Here is a 6000-nt window from a genome sequence, read left to right on the forward strand (position 1 = left end):
TTCCTGATCCTGCCGCCATACCTGCTGGCTGTCCGGAAGGGTGCCTGTTTGTACCTCCATCCCTACGCACCCTGGTATTAAAGTGGGGTCATTCCTCCCGACTGGCCTGTCATCCCGGAGTGACCAGAACCAGTTTTCTGGTGGCCCAGCGTTTTTGGTGGCCCTCGATGTCCTCTGACATTAAGGCCTTTGTGGCTGCTTGTCCTATATGTTCCAGTGTCAAGACACCCCGGACCCCACCTGCTGGATTGCTTCACCCTCTACCTGTGCCGTCTAGACCTTGGTCCCATGTTGCCATGGACTTTATCACTGGTCTACCCAACTCACGAGGTAAGACGGTCATTCTTACCATCATTGATCGTTTTTCCAAGCTGGTACACGCCATTTCCCTGCGGAGACTTCCGTCATCTAAGGAATTGGCTGTGCTCGTCAGTCAACACCTGTTTCGTTTACATGGACTTCCTCAGAACATCACCTCAGACCGTGGTCCCCAGTTCATTGCTGCTTTCTGGAGGGAGTTCTGCAACCTCCTTGGGATCAAGGTCAGTCTGAGTTCTGGCTTCCATCCTCAGACTAACGGCCAGGTAGAGAGGTACAACCAGGACTTGGAGACCACGTTACGAGCTATGTGCAGCAAAAGCCCCAAGACCTGGTCTTCTCAGCTCCCATGGGCGGAGTACTCCCATAACTCTCTAGTCAACTCATCCGGATACTCCCCTTTCCAGGCTGCCTATGGTTATCAGCCGCCTCTGTTTCCTCGTCAAGAACAACAGGCCTCCTCTTCTGGTCCTGCTGCCTTCGTGAGACGTTGTCGCCGAACCTGGAGCAGATACAGGCTCGAACTCTTGCGTAACCAGGAGCGTATCACGGTGGTGGCCAATCGCCGGAGAACCAGTGCTCCGGAGTATAAGGTGGGAGACAGAGTTTGGCTGTCCTCAGCAGATGTTCCGCTGAAGGGGGGTTCCAAAAAGTTACATCCACGCTACATTGGTCCTTACTCTATCTCGAGGATCATCAATCCCGTTGCTGTTAGATTGGATCTTCCTCGCACCCTACGCATCCATCCTGTGTTTCATGTGAGCAAGCTGAAACCTGCCAGGGTCTCCCCTCTTCAACCCGCGCCAGCATCTCCTCCAGCCCCCCGTATCGTGGGTGGAGGTCCTGTTTATACGGTCAAGACTCTCCTTGGTTCCAGAAGGGTGGGTCGTGGGTTGCAATATCTGGTTGACTGGGAGGGTTACGGCCCGGCGGATCGACAGTGGGTTCCTGACCGTTTCGTTGTTGACCGATCCCTGGTTGCCCGTTTCCATCGTGATCACCCTGATCAACCTCGTCGTCCGTCTGGTAGCCGGACGTAGGGGGTGGGGTTCTGTCATGAAAAGGCTTGACTTTCTCTGTGGGATCCCTCCTGGAGTCCCTCCTCCTCCTTCCTGAGGTTTCCTGCGAGTGGCACAGGTGTTTTAATTCTGTGTTAATTATGTTTGGGTCTACTTAAGCCATGTATTTTTCTGATTCTGTGCCGAAGCATCTTCTGTCTATGCTCCAGTTTACTCTTGTGGTTTTGGCATTAAATCCCTTCTCGTTTTGGAATCTGGTTTCGAGTCGTTCCTTCCTGCTATTGGGTCTCCCCCCTGGCCTCCCCCGTCACACATTTATGATTTATAATTGTTCAGAACTTGGTGTTTCCTCCTTGTCATGCATTTGCCAGCTTAACCTGTTAGGAAGCATCACTTCAGTGCACACAGTGCTGATTTATGTTTCCTTTTCTTTTCTTTTTTGATTATTGTCCAACGTTGGAAAAAGTTGCATTGTGTTTGAACACGATATGGAAAATATTAGAAGTACAATCTTCAGATAATTTACCATCTCAGGGTTAAAAACATACATTGTTTTGTGTGTCTCCAGTTATGTTTAGATTGAATATGAATTGTTTGGCACATATGAGGGGTGCAAAAAAATTTTTTTTCGTGTAGTATGCTGCAATAAATAATTTCATAAGTGCAAACATGGATAGTATTCAACATGCATGCTGCCAATATAATGTATAAAAAAAGATTCTCTTTTCCGCATCTACAAGTGTAAATGCATCTGAGGAGTCATCAGTCATGATTATCAAAATCAATTCCAGAAACATGAACATTTAAAATAAATAACTTATAATTTTTCACTCTGTTCAAGTTACGTGGCTAAATACTGCAATGGTGTTGACACAACAATTCAAATAAATCTCATTGCTTAATGCTTCTGGCTTCTTTGCTGCAAAAGCAAAAAGGTTTTGGTCAGCTGCCAGACTTGCTTGCACCATTCAGCTGCATGTAAACTCTCATTAATATTACTGGCTATTGTACAGCTTTCCTCCAACTGCAACATGACAGCAGACACAGATGGGCCTTGTGTGAGCTGCTTCTGGCACGCACGCTTCACTTCCTGCGCTGGTGACCGTGATGAGGATCAGGTGTGACCCAGAGGCCTGAACATGTGGGCACACGAATGAGCTTAGGCTACAACACTCACCCTGAGTCACCACCATCATTCATGGTCAAATGTGGGCCAAAGGAAACTGCAGCTGTGGTCCAACTTAGAGTGCTTATTGCTGTCTCAGTATAGAACTGCTCTCATGGGTTTAAAATGTGCTATAATGTCATCATATATGATTGCAACTGTTTAGAGCCAAATACATTTAAATAAAATAAGGAAAACTGCATATAATTCATCAAAAAGCTCATATTTTGCACTTTTAGGATTTATTTTTGTTTTGTTAAATCAGTCATGAGTTGTATTGAAAGCAAATTTCTTTTTTAACTTATGAGCATTAAAAACAACCAGGATATGATGCAAGTCTTGCACAATGGGAGGTAAGTGTGATCAAAGATTTATTTTTACTAAATGAAGCTTTCTTTTTTTTAAATGTAAAAGCAACCTGCTACCAAAAAGCCTAGGATATAAAAAGCAAGCCTGTCTTCAATTGAAGCAAATAACTCAAAAATAAATTCTAGACAATATAGATAACAGCAAGTTGTGATCTGAATTCTCACATGATTTTCCTTGGTGTCAGGTTTAGAGAATCCCAGGCATTGATCACAGTCAAATGCAGATGCATTTTCTCATGCATTACAGCCCAAGTGGTTTTGACAATGGTGCCAGGATTTTGCAGCGACTGCCAGATGTAAAACTACCACAGAAAGGCTTAGGCTGGGAAATTAAACAAAAATGTCCCCGTTGCTAAGGTCTGAGTCTGTCACTAGCAGGAGCTTAGAATCAAACAGCAGAGGAGGAAACATAGCTTACAGCCTCATGCACAAGAAACCACTTTTTGTTGATGATGAGGTTTAAGTTGTGTTAGCATGGTGGGGATGAAAAAAGGACTAGAGTAGGAATCACACTGAGGAAGGAGTTTGCTAAGAAAGTTCTGAAAGTGAAGAAAGTGTCAGAGTGGTGATTGCTGTAGACTTTAACTGGTATATGGGTAAGCTTGGTGGGTGTGTGTTCAGGGCAGGAATCCAGAGTTAGCAAAAAGAATGGAAAGGTCAAAGGTGAACTCATTTTACCATAAAAGAGAGATGCTTGGGTTGAGATACTTCACATAAGGTCACATAGCCCATTTCCAATGAAAAGTTTATATAAACACGAGTAAAACGTCGGAGCTTTATGACACCAGTTCTTTCATACGTTGAAATAAATTTGTGAAACTAAAAGCTGGGAGCAAGATTTTACTACATTTTTGCACCAAGCCTCTTCCAACTGCAGGCACATGTGCTAGGATCGAGTAGCAATAGTCCAGTGTAAATATCATATGCTAATCATGCATGCAGGAACTCACTAAAAGCATTTTCTTGAACACACGTCACATGCTCCACATAAGTGTAGCATCAAAGGCCGCATTTACACTGCATGGTTCAAGTGACCCAATTCCGATTTTTTCCTCTCCTGTGGCACAGATCGGATATGACCGGTGAGCGTGTAAGCAGGAAAAAGCGCATGGATTCCGATTTTCTCAGATCGGATACAGGCCTCACTCATATGTGGAAATAAATCGGATACGAATCGGATACGTGCATTTGCGTGTGTCATGTAAGCAGACAAATCGGATATTCCCCAGTAAATGCGAGTCGTACGTCAGTGACATCAACTCAGGAGACCACCAGCTGACATCACATGACTTATTAAGGTGCTTTTGTGCGCTGATTTTGCTGTCAGCGTGTCACCTTTCAGCCTCAGGCTTCAGACCGTAGTCGGAAACCGCTGTTATTTCCGGTCCGGTCCGGTCCCGGTCGGGACGCAAACGGTAACTAATCAAGCGGGACACCATTGCTCTGGAACAGGCTAGAAGCCGTTTATTTCTTTGCGTGTAATGCGGAGTGTGGGCGTGTATGATGGCGACCGCGCGTGCTGTGTGTGTGTGTAAGGAGAGGAAAGGGGGTGTGAGCGCGGAGCGGGAGAGTGTCGGAGAACCGTAATTTAAAAATAATGTGTCTCCCCCAAAAGTTTTGGAGTCTTTCTTAACCCATTCTGTGCAGAATCCGCCTTCGGCCCTGGAGAAAATCTCCCACTGTGGGAAAAAGAGAAGTTGTCGCGCAGGAAATGTTCAACACTTGGATCAAAGTGTTAGTACAGCACGTCTGCAAACACTTCCTCATTCAAAACTCAGAAAGAGCACATAAGACGGCCGAGCAGCCCTCCTTTTTACTCCCCCGTGCATCCCCTCAGGAGCGCCCGTCGCTGCGTGGCCTCCATGACAACCGCAGTCACACGAAAGTCCAAAAGAGGTCCGCGGAAGGCGGAAATGCTGCTACGTAGTCCTCACAACGTCTACGTTTGATAGTTTTAGCATTGTATAGTGTAAATGCAAAAATCGGATACGGGTCACTTTTAAAAGATGATGTAAGCGGGTCATCAAAAAATTCGGATATAGTCAGAAAATCGGATATGGGCATCAAGACCTGCCATGGGTGGGGAAAATGTAGACAAATGACAGAGTGGTGGTGTGTAGGATGACTTTGGTGGTGAGGAAGCTGAGCAGGTGAGTTTCTTCCAGATGATCAGGGAGACTGGGAGGAAGGAACTTGGAGTGACATATGGCAGAAAGGAACACAGATAAGGAGACTTGGTGACGGAATGAAGAAGTTCAAGAGTTGGTTAAAAGGAACAGAAAGCTAATAAAAAGTGAGTGGATAGAAGAATGTGAAAGAGTGAATGAATAAGGAAATGTCGGGGAGCACAAAGAAGAAATTGTGGCTGTTTTGGAGCAGGAGGCAAAGATGAAGCGATGAAGATGTTGTGTTTAGGAGAAGTGGTGAAAGAGTATGACTGGACTGTTGAAGAGTGAGAGGAATAGAGGAATAGAGGAGTATTGTGGTGGCCATTTTTCGATTGAGGCAGAGGATTGGCCATGCCAACTCCAAAAGGGAGGAGCTGAAAGGCAAAGAGGAAGACGAATCCATAATCTTACATGTTTAAAATGTGATTTTTGTCATGGTAGGTTCACTGTTTATTGCATTTAATTAAACATTTTCTTTGTATTATTTGTACTCAAACATCATTGTAAAGAAACACTTTTAATGGGTCGCTTTCACATGACTTTATAGTATTGCACTTGAATAAAAGTGGCACAAGTGTTTTTTAACTTGTTTATTACTGTAAAATTGAAACCAGAAACATTTGTTGTGATTTATTGTTTTCTTTTTAATGTTTATCGGTAGCCTGTGTGTGTTACAAATTCATTGTGTCCTTCTTCTTCTGGTCCAGTCCTGAAACACATCCACCCTCAGGGTTGGTGTAGCCAGGTTGTGTAAATAAATTAAGGCAACAAATTATGTTTAAAAGCTTCTCCCTCAGGCCAAGAAAAACGGGATCCATTATTCATAGCTTTTACTGCCCGGAATGAGAGAGCAAGTATTTGTGAGTCAGTATTTTTGGTCAATTACTCAAACATTACCCACCTTGCGTTACCCCCCCCCCCCCCCCCCTTACTCCATTAAATTATCTTGCTGATGAAATTGA

This window comes from Oryzias latipes, chromosome 24, assembly GCF_053564925.1.
Source record: "Oryzias latipes strain Hd-rR chromosome 24, Olatipes_Hd-rR_3.1".
NCBI classification, from domain to species: Eukaryota; Metazoa; Chordata; class Actinopteri; order Beloniformes; family Adrianichthyidae; genus Oryzias; species Oryzias latipes.